This window comes from Drosophila persimilis, unplaced genomic scaffold (assembly GCF_003286085.1).
Source record: "Drosophila persimilis strain 14011-0111.01,24,50 unplaced genomic scaffold, DperRS2 tig00000431-arrow-pilon, whole genome shotgun sequence".
NCBI classification, from domain to species: Eukaryota; Metazoa; Arthropoda; class Insecta; order Diptera; family Drosophilidae; genus Drosophila; species Drosophila persimilis.
In genome coordinates this window covers 1,192,835-1,211,765 of record NW_020825312.1, presented here as the reverse complement: position 1 = coordinate 1,211,765, position 18,931 = coordinate 1,192,835, and positions in this window count along the sequence as shown.

The window sequence follows — 18,931 nt, the reverse complement described above, 5'->3', positions numbered from 1 at the left end:
TTTTTGACATTTGCGACTTAACTACATCATAAATAAAAAACGCTATAATCAGATTTAGTACTACTATAATATCCCGTGTACGAAATGCTTTCCGTGCACCGTTGCGTATGCGCAATTTTCAATTAAAATCTAAGAGACCAACGAACAAAATGCATTCAGGGCTAAAAATTTCGGATTCGGTTTCATTGTCGTGTTTTTCTCAAATGACGGAAAACAATATTTGAATTCGCGAGAGCGGAAAATGGCCGTGGCATAAAGGGGAGCGGAACGGAACGGAACGGAATGAGGAGGACAGAGACAGACGCATCGGTAACACGCATCGCAGCGTTGATAAACTGTGCATAATTTTGCATATCAAAAGCAAAAGCAGCAATTAAGTCAGCATGGGCAGGAGATGCATGAGAGGCGTCGTACAACAATTGCTTTTGATAGATAATTGCTGCATATATAGCACGAGTATGGGTGGGTGTGCTATCTGGGGTGGGGGGGGAGTGTGCCTTTGCTTCGCTGGCACAGGCTCAGCCGCACATGTGTGTATCCTGCATTATGTAAAAGAGAAATGCTCCACACTCTGGTAATTTTCATAAAATTAGAGCCACAACAGTGTTGCGAGGGCAGGCAGAGGAGTCATGAATGAGATGCTGCATAATATCACAGTAACATCCAGAACCATCCAGAAACTTCACGATCAGCCCACGTTCCATCACGCTGTGACGTTGCGGCTGGCTGTTTACGTATGCATCGCTTTTTCCACACATAAAATAATTATAATTTTGTGCGTGCTTTGATTTTGTGCCACTTGACAATTTTCCATTGGGTTTCCTGTAAATTTCAAATTGCGAACACAGAACACAGAGTTTTTGTTGCTGTTCATCAACGAGTATACGCACGCATAAGTATCCATTGACTAAATATGTTACCCTGACTGTGAAAAGCTTCTGCTTTGGGATATTATCGCCATGAGCAACAGTTAATAAGTGCGAGGGTTTCTTCTTTATTTTTGTTTTGTTTTCAGTAATTTCAGTAATGGAGTAATTTGAGCAGCATATCTTTGATGGCGACTTAATCGTAGAATATTTTAATATAATTAATGTTCACCCATTCCCAATAGATATATGAATGTTTTTCTTAGTAATATTTGTTCTCCATAAACCCATTTATTATTTCCACGCTGACCTCAGTACCACAGGGGCACACAATATTTTTAATTAGTTTTCCGTTCTAATTATTGTAAGTAAAAATTAGTTTTCATTCCTTCCCATCCCTATTCTTATCCTTTTCGTTATCACTATCCTTATCCCGAGTGAGTTGCACTGAGAATGTGTGTTCAGTGTTTATTTGCTCCTGGTGTAAGAATACTTTCGTATCTGGGTATTAAAAATTCATTTGCTTCTAAATCCAATTAGATTTCTCATTAATATTCATGGCGGATGGCGGATCCACGAGATACAGCAGAAACAGCTGGTACTCATGTGGTTCGCGAAACCTCAAAAGCAGGAAGAAACAAGTCAATACCTTGATTCTGCTTCCACTGAACTGAGGAGAGCACCTATACCAATTACTCCCATCATAAACACGAATTGACGTCACCAACTCTTGGCCTTTGGCCCTGACCAATAGGGGGAGGGAAGGGAAGGGAAGCAGGGAATAGCCTTGCCACCGCTCATTCAGCCAATTTGTGGCTCATTCATTAAAACTCGCTTAGCTGGCAGAAACCAGTGGCAACAACTGCCTGTGGAGCACAGGGCTGGTAACCGACATCGTGCGGGTTGTTGACATAAAAATTACGCGCATGAAAGTCAACAGGGAAAATGAGTTAAATCAACATCATACGCGAGCGTCGTTTGTGGAGTAGAAATGCAAAAATGCAGAGGGAGAAAAATACAGAAAAAAAACCAACAAAAAAAACGGAGGGAAAATTAAATTAGTTGCATGAAATGCTGTCGGAACTTTCTTCGTAAAGCAGCTTAAACAGTGCAAATGGTGAATGAAATTTGGAGTTCCGTATGACGCACAAAAACACCACACCTCACCCCAAACTGGGACCTCTCTAAACTTAAGAATGGTCTTCTTTTTTTCCATAACTTTAAGCTAAATTCGCACCTCATGTGTAAATAGTACCTAGGATAGTACCTTAGGATATTCGACTTTGGTCTTGGTTTTTTCATAAGTGCCTGTCGCCCTCGTTTGTCTGGGGCTACGTAAATAATAGACTTAACGGGGAGCTGAAGTGCAAATAAACTAGACATTCGGCAATTGAAACTGTTTATCCAACGAATTTGCGAGAGTGCGACCCATAATAAGCAAACAAATTTGGATACGGTGGGAAAATATGAAAACCTTAGCTTTATTACTCCCAATACTTACATAAAAAACCAATCTACAGTAATTTTAACGCCACATCGCCACAGCCACTTTAAAGAATTCAGACTAATCCGCCCCATCATTTGAAATGCCACCTGCCGGCAGCTGCCCTGCCAAAGCCTTTACCCGGGTTCGTATCCACATCTACATAGAGTGAGAGGGCGATGGCGATGGTGATAGAGGAAAGGAGAAATGGTGGCAGTAAGAAAAGCCAGCAAAAAGAAAAACTTATTGGTTTGGTTGGCAACTAAAACGCTAAGCTCTTAAGCGTGCTTTTATTTATTTATATAAAACGTCGTTTTTATATCGGTTCTGTTTGAAATGCATATTGAAAGCGAATCCGACTATTGAGTCCATAAATTTATAAATATGTTTCTCTTTTTTAAATATTTTTGCTAATATTTTAAGCTGATTTCCGCATGGAATTTACCGATAACAAAACAGGATAAGCGGCTACCATGAAAGGCCTGCTTTTTGTCCAGCAGCCACAATAAACCAGGCTTACTAAGAAAAAAGTGAACTAAAAAGTAACCAAATGATGAATAATATTATATTTATATTTAATGGCCGCAGGGACTTAACAAAGTGATTGCTATAGATACAAAAGCGTTTAAATTATACGAGTTTGTAGTTGCAAAATAAACATGAAACGAAGTGCTTTTATTTCCCATTTAACTTTGTACTTTAGTAACCATTGATTGAATTCTTAAATATTTGCCAGAACATTTCATATGGCGCAGACATTACACATCCTACTCTATGCATAGCACATAGGCGTGTCCTCCTACACACACGAACTTCTATATGTATTGTGTGAGAAATCCCTATGACCCAGAATTCAATTGGTGCAATTATAGCGTACATAAATCAATTTTGTGCCAGTCGAAAATTATTTAAATATTTCACAAATTTTTGGCCAAAAAAATGCTGCAACTAATTGGTACACCTGCCAGTTGTTGAGTCATAAAACATGGATAAAAATATATGAAATAAATAAAATATAAATATCAGATAAAATATGCCGAAAAGTGAGCACAGGTGCAGCACATACTCTTATTACCAACGTATAAAATAGACACAGACAAAATGCCGAAAATGAAATGCAGCAGAAAAAAATTCGACACACATTCCTGCCTCTGCCTCTGCCACTGCATCTGCCTCTGTATGCGAAAAATGTTTTTCGACTACAAACTTTTTCGTTCGCAGTCAAGTGCATGGCATTTGCCATCCACTTCCACCCAAACTCGATTTATTCCCAATCGAGACAAAAGAAACAGCAAAATACTCGTTTTGGTGGGTGGCAATTGTTTTTTCCGCATACAGTAAATATCATATTGATGGACACGGTTTCTGATTTGTTGATTGTGTCAATTCAAAATGACGTACAAAATATTTGATCAATTTTTGTGATTGCTATGTGTCGACGCAAATATTTTTTGTCTCGGTCAAGTGGGACCCCCATATTTTTCGAATTTCTGCGTATTAACTACGATGACTAGATAAATACAGTCTCTATTTCATAAATTTGGTCCCGTAGTCCGAGATTTAAATTGATCAAATTATACAGCAATTTGATTAAATGCTCTTTCGGGTTGTCGCTGTCGCTGTCGCTATTGCTGTCGCTGTTGATAATTAGATGATATTCGAAATGTAAACCAATTAGGGTTGATAGTATCTATATATGTTATGTTGCTTTTATACAACGCTTAGCTCGATAATGGATAATGGAAAATTCGGTTAAATTGTATTTGTTAAAGACCCCAAATTTGTTTGACGCAAGCAACAAAAATCTCAACTCTCAACGGAGCTATGATTTTAATCTATTAAGGTAGCACTCAATTAAATATTAGCTCCTACAAATGAATACCAATCCAATTAGGCAATATCAGTTCCATTAAAATAATCAATAAGTTGTATTGCAATTATGCCACTCAAACGGCAATAGAATCTGTACGTTGGATTGGCACATCCGTTTCCGTTCTATTAACACGCATTTCCGGTGCATACATATTTAAGCGAACGCAAACCAGCAACCAGCAAATATCTATTTTCAATATTTATGCTAGTGCCACTGCCACTGCTAGTGAGAGTGCGAGTGCGAGTGCGAGTATTCCTATTTCTTTCTTTCTTTTTGATGCTGCCCTGTGCAGTGGGCAAAAAAACTTTATAAATTAGTATGTGAATTTTCTGATAGTTGCCCTTTTGCCCAAGCCAAACCGGAAACGAAGAAGGCACCAGGGCCCAGACGGGGGCTGTGGTGAAACAGAGTGCTAGGACAGCTGGGACAGCTGTAGAGCTACATGACGACGGTCTGACCGAACCAACCGCAACAAAACCAAAACGCAAAAGCAAAACGCAAACTCCAATTGCAACTAATTTCTGTTTTATGGCCCCTCGCACACGCATAAGCTCTCACGCACACACATGCTCTCACAATCCCACACACACCCAACGAACACATATATACATATGTATGTATATATATCTGTTCGTATAAAACTTTTGTTTGCACTGTTTGCCGCATTGACCGCGTGGTTGGCTTTTCGATACGCTTTCAATTTCCTTGCGGGGCTCCGCTCACAAAAGCGAAAAGCAAAAGGCTCAATGAATCTGAACAAACAAAAACGAACAGAAAAAACGAAATAACATATTCGATATCTGTGGCTGTGGTTGTTTCTGTGAGTGTGACTGTGTTTTTTGTGTGTGTTCAATTATTTTGCATTCAGTTGTGCGGAAAGAATGAAGTTTTGGGCAGACAGAAATGCCATGAAAAGAAATGCAATGCCCAAAACAGTCAAAATTTTCAAAAATAATAATACTCAATGAAATACATGGTTAGTTGGATTGGAAACTAAAGCCATTGAGCCATAAATATGAATTGTAAATCTACTGATAATATTCGAATTAGCTCATTGATTTTTTAAATAAATATAATTTACCCAGCTTTTATTTGTTTTTAGGTATTTTGTTAAAACAAAATAAAGAGCGGCATATTAAATATCTATGGTCTCACATTTAATATTTAATGGCAATTTTTCCTATATTATCCATTCGTATCTTATCATTCTTAACCCAAAATTAAAGTTCCTACAGTAAGTTGATGGAACTGTGGTTCAATGCTTGATTTTACTATGCGGTAAGGGGCCATTTAATTTTCCAAATTACACGAAAGAGAGGCCCCCCAAATACCAATGAAGGTATTGAGTTTCCCAAAAAACAGATTTTATATAATATGATATTTCATATTAATGAATTCAATTATTAAAATGATAACTGTATTAGCATGGGTTGAATTTCCACTTTTTATGAAGCTATATAAATTATTTATATTTAGAGGAGAGACTTCTTTAACAAAGTAGGTAAACACGGAATAGAAGGGATTGGTAGAAGTGGAACTACTTAATTTTATTCAATAATATTAACATGGTAATCTCTACCTACCTCTACCTCTTCTATTGTCCTGCTATATATTTTTTTTTTAATTTTTGTTCAACTCATTATTAGGTTCCGAGTCATTTATTGTGTGTTTTGTAGTCTTACACAGTGCCCAGAAGAAGAAGGTCATATTTTAGTTTTACGCTGGTTACATAAAAATACCGCAAATGAAGAGCCAACTCACATTAATTAGATACTAATAACAGTACTCCATCTCTCTACATTTCTCTCCCCCTATCTCGACATACATCCTGCTCTCATTCTCTCTGGCATCGTCTGTTCCGCTCGGTCGTCGCAATGCGTCAGTAAACGAGCGATTAAGCGAATGATGCAACGCTGTGGCAACACTCGTCGTATAATTAATTTTAAATGAGAGCGGCACTGCCATGTCCTGTCACATGGGGTCTCATCTACCAGCCCCAGCCCCAGGCTCAGCCTCAGCCCCTACTCACAGCTGTTTATCCCACATATCCTGAAATGTCCAACCAACATCTGTGTGTATGTGTGTTCCCCTGTCTGTCACTAGATGCTGACAGTTTTATAAATTTGCCCTTTGTTTGCATTGCATTTTCCATTATTTATTGTTTAATTACAAGCTGGGCTCTCAGCTTTAAAAGCAATATTTATTAAAAATATCAGTTAATTGTTCTGGACAAATTAATAAACTCATTAATGTCCGGAAACTTAAGGAGTGAATAAAACGATAAATATGTACTAAATTGAAAAAAATAACTAAAAATATAAAGCAATTCATATACAGGCAGGCTCCGTTTTTCACTTACTTTTGCGGATTTCGTTTTCAGCCAAAACGTTTCATTTTCGTTTTAAGGTGTTGTTGTGGCCCTGGCCGGGTTAAAATAAAATTATTTATGAAGAAATCAAACGTTTGGTTACCCTGATATAGGTGTCAAGTTTATGTAAATGCATCAATAAGTCATCGATTTTCTGCCTTTTGCAATTGAGGATCGTTTCGTTGTATAAAATGCCGTTTACTTGTCATTTCGTCAAAGAAAACGTTTTCGTTTTGAAAACGAAACGTGAAAACGGGAGCTCCAATTTATGTGTATTCAAAAGTAAATCGGAAAACTTTTGTGAATGTGAAAAACAGAGCCTGGCTGATAGTTATATTTTGGTATGACCTTTGGTGCTGAAACACCTCTTGTTCTGGTTCCGAAATATTCGTATTTTTCCAACAAAAACTTGAACGTTTCTGTACATTTGAGACCATGTCCGTAAGTAAGAGTGTATGAGTGTGTGTGAGTGTAACGGTGAAAAAGGCTTTTTGACTATTTTAGCCAGCATGTAAATATTATTTTTATACTTTAACCATGGCTGTGCACCAACAAAAACATAAGCAGATGCTCGTAGGGGCACGGACACAGACACAGACACATACACATACACGTCGGTCCCATGTCAAAAAAGTTTTCAGTGTGAAAGCGGGGGGAGCTGGCGTAGAATACACACACACACCAGTTTGGGATTCCCTGTTTATTCAATCAACAAGAATGAGGAAGTGGAGGTGGAGGTGGAGAAGGAGAAGGAAGATGTGGGGCAGGAGAAACTGTACCGATGCCACAATGCAGGAGAATGTGACAAACGCAAGATGACAGTTGCCATGCTGAAAAATGACACAGCTACACACTCACTCTATGACTGTCTCTCTTGTCCCACACTATGACTGTCTCTGTCTCTTCCTCTCCATCTATCTGGGATTTTCTCCTCTCACTGTCTCTGTATATGCCTCTGTCTATCTGTGGCCATCTCCCTCTCTGCCACACAAGAGTTTTCGCATTTGTTCCTATGCCAGAGTAACTACAAAGTTTTTCTGCTATTTAAATCATGACAGTTTATCTAAGCAAAAAGCCCCGGCACATCTCTCTTGCTCTCTGTCCAAGGGAAGCCGCAACAGTTGCCACACCTTTTTATGGTACGCCTCCTCGCTTCGAGGCAATCCTCAGCCGCCATGCATTGCCTCCCCCGCTGCCACTACGTCTGCCACGCCAACAACACAGACCACAAGAATTCTCTCGCTGTTTTTGGCATCTTGTCAAGCTCCCGTCAGTTAGCCGCAGTTTTCTTCTTGTTTTTCCACTCAGGCTCTGGCTCTGCCTCTACTTCTGCTTCTGCGTCTCCCTCAGTATGTTTTATTTCATTTTTAGCCTTTGCACGCGAAACGATAATATAAAACATTTCTTTTCCCTATTCAACGTTTTCCTAGAAGTCACAAAGAAAAAGTTACTTGGGATCTTAGTCAAAAATTTAGCAAAATCTCAAACAACTAAATGGTTTCAGCTCTTTGCAACTTAATCAAAGGAAAATGCAAATTTATGTATCAAATTGATTGACTCTATCCGGCTCTGGCTCGTAAATTACCGTCCCATGTAAATGACTTAAGAGTAATATCCCAAAGAAAACTTTCGCTGGCACCAGGCACACACACCTGCGACCCCATTAACCTGATAAAAGCCGAAAGCCCTCAGAGTGCTAAAAATGGATGCGCCAACTTGGCTAATCAAATTAGCGGCTGTTGTGATTTATAGACCGCACCCTCGAACACATTCCCACATTCCCACATTCCCACATCCCCGATCCAACCGAAAGTTAGCAGCCAGAGCAGAGTCAGGTAACTTTTAATTTATGCAACTTAATTGAAATGCCATAAAAAAATCACCCAAAACGAAAACGTGTAACGAAATTTATGCGTCCTTCATCCTTTTATTGGGTTAGTTTTCCGAACATGAATCCCTTAAAGGGTAGCAAGATATTGAGCAACTAATGAACAGAATTGCTGCATAAGTGAAGAAAAAGCGGAATATTTGTTTTGAAGATTTTTTAAACAAATTTTTTATTTTAAATTCAATTACGTTTCTTAATTGGACAAAAATTTGATTCAATTCCGACGCGAAATAGTAGAGAAATAGCGATTTGTACGTGCTAAATTTGTCAACTACTTCTATTAAAGGTTACAAAAATCCCCACAGGGTATCAGCTTGCCGGCTATTAAGGTTTGTGCTTCGTTTCCATTTGCTTTGATGCGTGCTGGAAAGTTTCGTGCTGTGTGTCGTGTTAATGAACTTGACTGTGGCGGGAAAATCGATTAGCCAAAATACCCTCTCGCGACTGCTCGAAGCTTTCCCTCGAATGCTTCTTCATCTTTTCCATATTTCGCATTAATTAAAAACCTGTCAGTGGCATACCCGAGAGAAACTACAAAACAGCGAAGCTCATGCAAAGGCAAAGGCAAGGGTAAAGGCAAATAACATATATTAAGTATACTCGTATACGCATGGTGTACAAGATAATTCCGATGCCGGAAATTACCAGGTGAGACAACAATTTCTCTCTTTTTTTTTTGGTTTCCTTTTTGAGGGTTTTTTTTTATGCGTGTATTCGTGTGTGTGTGTGTGTGTGAATCAAGGCAACCTTTTTAAAACGCATAACAATAACGAAAATTTGAAAGAGATAAAGGACTTGAACGTGGGCGGAAACGGAAATGATTATTTCTCCTCCTGTAGCTCTGCCTGTTCCTTCACAGAGTCTGAGATGAGTCCAGGCAGAGTAGGGGTAAGGGGAGGGGGGGGAAAGGGCCATGTACCATGGAGGAGGAGGTCCGTCTACCATTGTTGTCATTGCGGCCATTGTTCCATTACAGCATTTGTGTTGTTGCTGATGCTGCTGCAATTTTCATTTGGCCGGCCTTTTCTTGGCCGTTATCAGTGACAAACGGCCATGGCCGGGTCGTAAACGGATATGGGAAGGGAAAAAAGACAGTCACCACGCCCAGGACACCAAGACCGGCACAATTTACACATTTAAAATTCAAATAAACTCATTTGCATGCAGACGAAATGAGCGGCTCGGCCAGATGGACACTGTCCCAACATATGCGTCCCTGTCTGACCTTTGAACTCGCTCCCAGAGTTTTTGTCTTTATACATTTGTCATCATTAGGGACCAAGCTGTTAAAACGAACAGGATAAGACCCGAAAAGGTAAAACATAATCATTTTGAGACTGACCGTGGCAATTGGCTAAATGAAATGAAAGCCTCGACTGTTTTCAACTAGGAGATTTTAATCTCATGACTGAGAATTACATGGCTTTTCCGCCTTAACCACATTTCCCTGCTTAGGATTGCCCATTTTTATATCGAATATCGATCCTTAACTGACTGCAAATTGAAACTGAAAGCCGGGGCTGTCAGTCCGTTGTTTTGACAGGCTTCTCCGGGCTCTTCAGAGTCCGCCACTAATCCAGACAAACGCAGCTTAATTACTTACAAGCAAATTGAAACCATAAATAAATAAAATGCGTTGAAACGAAAACTTCAACGGATGGAGAAAAATGTACGTCGTGGGGAAAGAGAAAGCAACCTAATACCCATATTGATAACTTAAGCCAGATGATTTACGGCCTGGTCAATCAACAAGATGCGGCGGCGAATACGTCTTCGGACCCCGGGTAAGTCTTATCGATTTGACTTTTGATTGATATTTGCACTGGGCTTAGTATTTGGCCAGGACTATACGTAGCAGTAGCTTCGGGCAGCTGCGAGCGGCTTGGAGGGCTTGAGTCAAGTCAGGTTGTCGACATAAATCCTTTAAATGAAGTTAGAAAGTTGCCGCCACGCCACGCCACGGCTTAGGCGTATCAATTTTAATAAATTTGCTCATGTCTTGCCATTAATTTCAGTTAATTTGCCATTTTTCATGCTTTGCCACACGACACATTCAACACGCCATGAGGACTGCCAGGACTGCCAGGACAGCTAGGAAGGACTGCCCGTCCTTTGCATACGGAACAGAATGGCACCGCACAGCCCGTACATCAATGACACACGGTGAAACGGAACCGTAAATATCCTCGAAGGCAGCCAATATGTTTACACGCACACAATTGCAGTTACGGAACTTCTTCGACTCCGCACGGAAGATTTCCGCTTCCGCCGGCAGCAAGAGCAGCCTGCTCAATGGATCATAAATTTTGCAATGCATCGTAATTCTTCACCAGGTTGAAGTTGAAGTTGAAGCCGGCCAGAAGGAGCAAGGAAGAGCAAGGAAGAGCAAGGCGAGATGCTGCCACAACTTGGCCAGTTTGTTCGGCGCTTTCGCTAATAGTTGGCAAAAGTTTTCCTCCACTCGCAACCGAAATGAAGGACAGCTCGACTGGCGGAATAAATATTGAAATTGCCAAAAATAAAACTTTCAAGGCGCTCTCTCTCAATATGCTACAAAGCACAAAGTTTTTAGAGACAGAATGCATTTGAATTTGCCATTTGAAAGCGGTTGGTCTCGGTCAAAGCTAATTTCGCCTGCTTTTTAATTATTCAAATAGATAAGTATTTGAGTTAAGGACAGGCTGTATCGATTATGAATGCTTTTCCATCGAAATTCTCTCCCTCCGCAAGCTCCTCCACAGAATGGGTTTTACAAAAGGAGCCACTTACCTTTGCCCAGTACTCGATGCTCTGTTTTTCGGTGCTTGGCACTCGAAGCGCCCTGGCTCTGTGCAAGTACTAATTGTTTCAAAATTGAATGGAGGCCAAGCTTGTCCGGGGTCCTTGGTCGCTGACCAGCAGCTGTTATGCTCATATCGATTTTCGCTTTTTACTTTCATCCGTTGCCAGCTTTTACCTGTCTGGCAAGGGCTTCTTGTTAATGCAGACGAACGCAATTGGTTGGTTTTGCTTTCTGTTTTCTGCTTTTCATTACATTCCACGCCGAAAATCGAAAAGTTTTAATTCTATGTATGCAGATAGTGTTTTCCAAGGCTTCAAGAAGTGTCCAATTTATAATATTTTCCGATATAAACGAGTGGGAACGTTGTGAGCCACAGCAAGGGCTAATACAACGTACTAATAATACATCCCTATACTCATTTTAAGTATTGGGTATAAAAAACGAAAACACTCCTCAAACACCACTACAGTCTCCATTGCCCGACATTTTGAATTCCAAATGCATATTTGGCGCTTTTCTATTAAGGGAACCCAAAATTTGAAGAGCAAACAATATCGTTGAGGTGTGACTAACAACCAGCAGCACTTATGCAAAAACAAACAAACAAAAAGTAAAATGGAAAATTATGACACATGTTGATAAATTCGTTAAATCCAGTCCAATGCCGCAAGGAAAATGGGGAAACCATTTTACAAAATAATCGAAACTGTGGAGGGCATATAAAACGCAAGCCATCTCACTCATTCACAAAAACACTCGTTCATCACACGAATTATTCAATTGAAGCAACAGCAGACGCTGAATTTGGCAGCCGACGCGATTTTGCACGTTGCTCGTACTGTTTTTTGTTGGCGCGTGGAAAATGTGGAAATCCCGATAATGACAAGGATGATGGACTCCGCCACAGTCCCAGCACATTCACATTTATTTCGGCATCTACATATGTATGTATGTAGGCGCAAAGTGGCCTTGGCGGTGATTTAAATGCTCACAATGCGAATGCAGCAAAAAGGGCAAGTCTGGGTGGAAGATGGGTGGAACGAAAAGCAACAATCCAATCCACTCCACTCCCAAAAACCGCGAATGTAATTACTGTTGAATAAAGTTGCACTCAATTCTTTCATCGGGCCATCCACAGGGGAAACAAGGTGTAGAGACCTACATACATACTCTAGGAAGTATTGAAAAAAAAGCATCAAAAACACATAATTATCTAGTATATATTATCGGCACCTAATCAAAAGCAATTTGTAAATCTTACAAAGTTCGATAAAGTGTTGCCTGAACAAACCTTATTGCCGTTCCATTATCCCTATCCTGTGAGGGTAACCTTTAACTTCCGCAGCTGACCGCAGACCCATACAATCAATTGTTCACTTTTTCTTCTCCCTTTGCCTTTGCGGTTTCTAATTAAGTGTGGTGGGTGTTTCTGCAATGCAATTTAAGCACTCACACGGTCGCACACAGAGAAAAATACACTCCAGACAATCTCTTTTTTTGCTCCTCCTGCTCCTGCTCTTGCCAGACGCCAGATGGCGCTAATGAACTTCCGCTGTCAAATGAAACGCTTACCATGCAAATCGCACCATTTTCAATAATTGAAGACGCCTGCCACCGCATTGTTATTATCATTTTCATTTTGTGCTTCCGCCACTCGACTGTTTCACTTTTTCTTTTTTCTTTTCTGGTTTTTTTTGGGTGGATGATGGGGGAGATGATTCACATCCGTTTAATGCCATTTTCTTCTGGGGGCGCCTGTAAAGTAGGCAACAGTTTTTTTCTTACACTGGCATCCTCTCCTCTTCTTTCGGCTGCTGCAAATTGCTCGCATTTAAATGCAAAAATTGTCGGCACGTCTAGGTGTTCATGATGTTCGCCACCTGTACAGTCTGACACATGCTATCCCCCGCAGCCCCACAGTGCTCCACAGCCCTACGCAGTTCCGCCCTACCGTCTGCCACCTGTAAATTTACTGCTGCGCGTGCGTTTTCATTTGCTTTTACTGTCTTCGGTCTATCTTTCATTTCCCTGTGCCATATTTTTTTTTTGGTTTTATTTATTTGCCCAAGATTTATGTCACCGACAGGAAGACAGGCCTGTCGTAATATTTTCGCACGCACGCACACACATGCACTGAACAGGCCCATGACGGTGGGTCATATATGCGAATGTAAAAGTGTATCTGTATTTGCGTGTGAGTGCGTGCGCGTTATGAATATGTATGTGTTCATTACGGATGGGAGGAATTTTTTACATCGGCGGAAATGTTGCACTACTTTGGCCTGCCATGCGAATCCCATTTTAATCATCCAGTCGGCTTTGGTCTGTTTCCGCAATTGCATTGTCTGGGCGAGGGGCCACATACTCGTAGAAAGGATCTGATATCTTAGTGTCGCGGTTTATTGAACTCTAGAGGTGAATGGCATAGAAAGAATAGACGTGCATACATACATATATGTAAAATACATAATAGCTTTTCCTTAATCTGATATCAATATAGCACCCCCATTCGAGAGGTACGTAAATAAATAGTTGATCAATTGTGATAAATGGAATGGAATTTATATATATGTAACCTATAGCTGTATGTCATTACGAATGTGTAAACGCCTAGTCCTTAGTTCTTAGCCCATTAGATCGTCCGTTGATCCGTAGAACCCCACTCAGCCATTGTTTATATTGACGCTCTGTGCAAATAAGCAAATTCTTGTGGAAATAAAACTACTTGCCGTATAATGTGCGGGTGAAACATTATCATTCAATGACCACTTGCATTTTGTTCAAAACATAAATACTAATTAAAATACGGTCTATATTAAGGAGCGTTAATGAATTGCAGACATAAACGAACCCGTCATACACAAGGACAAAAAATAATCCTCATATAAAATTCCATAAAATGGGCATGCGAGAATGTGCAAATGAAATGTTCAAATTGGAAAATTTCCGCCAAACTGCGCCTGCAAATGGCGAATTATCCGCACTGGGGTTCAATTGGCCGGACCAAAGTGCAGTTGGCCGAAAGCCGGGTTCATTTGGCAGCAGGCTTTGTCACATTTTCGTATTTCGCAATCCCCCAGCCTCTACCTCTGCCTCTGCCGGGCTACGTTTTGCATTTTGGGCGATTTAATCTGCCAGAGGACCACTGACAACATGGCCAACAATTAAGCCGTTCGTGCAAATTCTGTGCAAATTTCTCATTTATCGCTACCCCTGTCAGGGCTAGAAGCTGCCCCTGCCTCGGGCCTCGGGCCAAATGAAAATGGAACCGCAGGCGCCACATCGAATGCCAGTCGATTGTTACTTTTTGCAATGAAAGCGACTCGCGGGTCCCATCCACTGGCATCCCATACCAGTAGATCTGACCCGAAAGGAGGGCACTGTGATTAACTGCATCGCAAACGGGGCTCTTTGCGGGTTCTCTGGCCTTTAATTCTAAACAGCAAAGTGCTAATTTGTTGCACGAGTCCAGCGCTGGGAGATGCAACGATTGGATTGTCCTGTCCTGTACTGTCCTGTCCAGCAATAAAGTTAAATTAGTCGGTCCGACAGAGTGGAGCAAATCTTCCATTTACCCATAAATTGGTCACTTTTCCCCACACTCAACTCCTGGTTTCCTTGGGATCTTTAATCTGTTCCATGTGCTGATTGAAATTAAATTGTAAACCAGCTCAACACTTAATGAAATGTCAACTAATTATATGAAGTGGCAGGAAAAGCGCCTTTATTAAGTTAAGCACAAAAAGAAAGTAAGGTGGAATAGTGTTTAATGAATTTTAGTGAGTTCCGTTTTAAAAAAATATAAAATTATTATTTTTGTTTTTACTTGGAAGTATCAGGAGGATTGATCTAAGGGATCACCGTGACCGAAAGTCAGAAAGTCATATCTTGTTGCTCTGAGGCATTAAAAAATATAATATATATGAAATGATGACAAATGATGGCATTTTTTTTGATTAATTTTTAAAAATTTCTTACTACCAGCAGGCTAACTAATGACAGTAAAGGGAACCAACATTTATATTCCACAAAAATTTGTCTAATTGCATTTAATACATTTTTGCGGCATTGCAATTAGCAAATAAACAAAATGTAATTAGCAAATCATGGAAAAAAAATGCTCGTTTATAACACACAATATACAGTACACCAAAATAAAAGTTTCGCCAAAAGTTCTCAAATGATTTGCATGTTGTGAGTGTTTGTCTGTGTGTGTATGTTCGTTTGTGGATTCCTGGGTATTATTCCACAGAAAAAATCAACAAAGAACAAACCGAGCTCGCATTGACAACTCCATGCTTGTAATTTGTAAAGTTTTTCGCTTTTTTTGTGATGCATTCAAATTGTTCATTAGCTAATGAATGCGAAATGGGGTGTGGGTGGAGTTGTATGTCAGAAGCCTGACAATTAAATAAATGCGAAATTAACTGAGAATATTATATGTTAAATGTTTATGCTGATGATATGTTCCTTATTTTAGCATATTTGTAACTTCAATACCAATGCCACAACTTAAGTTAAGAGTTAAGTTTAATACGCTTTCGAAGCCGCAGACACTATCTCAACATGTTGACCTTTCCGGCTTTACAAAGTGAAACTCATCGCCCCTGCAGGCCATGGCTCACTGACTTACAGCAACTGCAGCAGCAGAAGCAGCAAAAGCAGCAGAAGCAGCGGTAGCAGCAGCTCAAAACCAATACATAAAGAGGAACACAAATGAAAATAAAATAACGAAGTTGTAGCAAGAAGTACAAACAAGTGAACAATAAAACCACTTAAAAAGCAAACAGCAGAAAATTTCTTTCGCAACCCTCACACCAAACACCAAGATGAGGACTAGAACCCAGGACTATAACCAGCACCAGGAACAGCACCAGCACCAGCACCAACACCAACCCAAACCCACCAACACCCACATATAAAAACTAACACGCAGAACAGTAAAAGCAGTATCTAGAGCTTTAACAGCATCAGCAGTACCCGAAGCAACAGCCAACATGTCTGTCCGTCTGTCCGTCTGTCTATCTGTCGCACCCATACTCGTATAAAAAGCAAAATAATTGGCGTGTCAGACATTTTGTTACGCCCAATTTAAGTGCTTCCTCCTTTGCATGGCAGGACAGAGCAGAGCACCACACCCTTCTGCACAGCTCCTCTCCAGATGATCTACGGGAAGTGCTGATTGCCACCCAGACAAATCCATTACACGGATGATACAGACAAAACATAAAATAATACAAAAACGCATCACCTAAAAGCACCATTAGTGGAACAAATTATAAGGAATCAAATACAATATTAGTCCTTTTTGGATTCTGATTTGATTAAAATGGTTTTCTAAAGCGACTGCAGAGTCCATCGATTAATTAATGAACTTATGGGACTCTATATAATCTATATAATGTTTCAAAGGCATGATGTCTTTAAGGGACTGCTTCAATGATATCTTAGAGGTACGGACAACTGAGATCCTTGAAAATTCAGTAGCCGTACGTGTTTTCTGCTCTATCCAATTGGAGCTCAGCTTGGATCTTTCGGCTCTTTCAAGGCTCCGACTGGGTAGAGAAAAGAACATGGAGCTAACCGCAGTGATGATGTACTTAATAAGTATCTCAATACCAGCATAGTCCCTTTTTGTACCTCGAAATGAGAAAGAGTATAAGAAAAATGAATGAGAATATAAATATCATATCATTGTATAGTATTTAAGGGATAGAACTAATTGTATTTTGAAGAGCAGACAACAATGTTGGTATGAGTAGGCACGAAATATGTAATCAATGTTTATTTGACTTCAATAATTAATTAATTTCCCCTCTTCCGGGGCAGATTAAGTGACTGTACAAATTGTAAATATTTATTTGAATATTTAAATAAATGTAGTAAAAAGCCATTAATATTGATGAGGAGGGTGAGAAGCTAAAGAATTCTTACAAATTAATCAAGTGCATTCAGCTGGCATATTGACAATGTCCCCTGGATTCATTTCCCAGCCACTAAATGCATCCGTTTGGCCGGCCTTTCAATGAAATTTCATTAATTTTCCACATTAAAATTGCATTAATTAAATACCAAAATGCTCAATTGGTGGGTTGATGCCTTTAAATGTAAATAATTGAATGTTTCATTTGGTAGTAGAGATGGGAGGCGACTGGCATAATGTTAATAAAAATCAGCATTTGTGCACGCTTCATTTAAGCAGCCATTCAAATGGAATCAATCTTGTCACAGACATTAAAAGCGAACTAGTGGAAATGCAAAGAAGAAGGTTTGGTTTTTATTTTATTAAATGGCCAAAAAGTTTACCTATTCGGAATATTTTTAAACATGCAGTGGCACACTTTTCTACACTCACTAAACAAACTGTTTGGAGCTAAGAGGTGCTTTGCATGACTCTACAACATTTAGCAGGTCCTGACATGTAATTACATACGTACATACATACACATGCACATACACACATACAAATATACGCAAGCAGTCACACCTATATACAATATGTCGTTGCAACTCTGCGCACTTCCGCTTAAAACCTTTCACTTCCGGCTAGCAGTGCTCCAAAATGTACAGAACGAGGGCCCGAAATAGCCAAACTTTTTCCGCCACATTGCATGTGCCACGCAAATGCAAATTTTTGTATACCCGTACTTGTAAACGTATTCACGTTTTTCTTGTTTTAAGTTTTATGGCATTAAATACGCTGAGAGAGCCACAGTACGCCGGAAAGTATGCCACAGATATTGAGCGGCCAGCCCGCCGCCCTGGCGAAGATGGGAGGTGGGAGTCACATCGACCCCATCGAGTTATGGCGTCAAAAAGCAATCAATTTTTAATTTTGCGTTTAATTAAAAATGCAGCAGAGGCGCAATTAAAATTATCCCATGCATTAAGTACACAACGCCTGGTTCCATTCGGAATGGTTCGGCTCGGGTCTGTTCTGGTCTGTTCTGTTCTGATCTGTTCTGGGCCCGGTTCAGTTTTATGGCCATGTCGAAAGTTAGCTGGCGCTTAAATGACAGTAACCAAAATCTGGTTTTGTTGCAATCAATCATGGCTTGGTCGGTGGGTCGTTGATGCTCGCTCAGCATCAGCGGTAATTGGAAGTAGGTGGCATCGTCATCGAGATTGCGCGGTTGTCCAGTCCGCAGCCCCAGCCCCGGCCCCGGCCCCATAGACAAGCACCGACCCCTGCCACCCAGCTACAGATACTGTTACCACACACGCATGCACGCATACATCCTTTACGCTGATGCTGCAACTACGCTGCGGTTGCGGCTCTAAAAGTTCGCCGGGGTGTTCAGGGTGTTTATTAGCCTGGCCGACTGGCGTGTGAGTGATATTTCAATAATGAGCATTCAATAAATTGACAATAATTATCAATGGACATCATATAACCAATTTGTGTCGAATCCTTATGAATGAACGGCTCATCAGCGTGATATATCTAAAGGTAAAGAGTTTGCATTTGCCTGTCGTACCCGTTATTATAGCCGATTACGCTGTCAAGAGACAACTATGAGCAGCATGACAAATATCGTTCAATTGATAGATTAAACCAAGCCAAGCCAAACCAAGCCCCCGCTGTTGACAGCTTCCTGCATTTGCTTTTAGCCAGCAGTTCAGAGGTGTTGACCTACTTGAGCCGCAGCCTTGCCAAATCACTTGCCATCA